We start from the raw sequence: 1082 nt of genomic DNA, 5'->3' as shown, positions 1-1082 counted from the left end.
CCTCACTCGTATCACTATCGAACCAAGAGCTTACTTACTTAGCGTTACCTGCCACTCTTTGGGTCTTCTAGATCCCAATACCTTTTATATATATATATATATATATACTTACTGTTATTGAAATATATTTGTTCTTGTGTGTGTGTTTGTGTGTCAGCGTTTATTTCTGAGTGTCGGATATTAAAATAAATAGTCATTAGATATCATATATTGAGTTATAGAATAGAATATTATCCAATTACCAGTTTTTTTTTCAGAACATGAGACCGTAACATCTGTTTCAATGGAAGCGAATACGTATATAATAATAATAATAATACTTCTTCTTCTTCTTCTTCTTCTTCTTCTTCTTCTTCTTCTTCTTCTTCTTCTTCTTCTTCTTCTTCTTCTTCTTCTTCTTCTTCTTCTTCTTCTTCTTCTTCTTCTTCTTCTTCTTCTTCTTCTTCTTCTTCTTCTTCTTCTTCTTCTCAGACTGGTATCTAAACTAGTCTGGGGTGCTGGAATATGATGCCAAATAACGATTCGGATCAAAAGACTTTATATATGTCTATGTGTGTGTGTGCGTGTGCGCACGCGTGTGTGGATAATGAACAACCCCTTTGAAGATATGTCAGGCAAACATTAACGTGATTCGAACTAGTACCAATAGACATGCTCTCCAACCCTCAACGTAGATGCAATTTCTCGAAAGATGTGAATATGAGTGAGTAGACAAACAGACAAAGAAATAAAGTATAAAAGCAAAACTACAAACAAAAAGGAAAAAAACAAAACAAAAAGAAAATCACACCCCACAAAAAATGTCGACATTTCCACCCAGGAAACTGAATGCTTTTGAAATAGTATTTCATGATTATTATTTGTTTACTCACCGTGTAAATAGAATGTGTGTGTGTGTGTGTGTGTGTGTGTGTCTGTGTGTGTGTGCATATATGAATGCATGTGTATATATGTATATGTGTGCATATAAGGTATGGTATATATATACATATATATACATACATGTATATACATACATACATATATATGCATACTCATACATACATATATATGTATGTATATATATATATATATATATATAT

This window comes from Octopus bimaculoides, chromosome 19 (genome assembly GCF_001194135.2).
Source record: "Octopus bimaculoides isolate UCB-OBI-ISO-001 chromosome 19, ASM119413v2, whole genome shotgun sequence".
In the NCBI taxonomy this organism is placed as follows: Eukaryota; Metazoa; Mollusca; class Cephalopoda; order Octopoda; family Octopodidae; genus Octopus; species Octopus bimaculoides.
Note: the sequence above shows the minus strand (reverse complement) of the source record.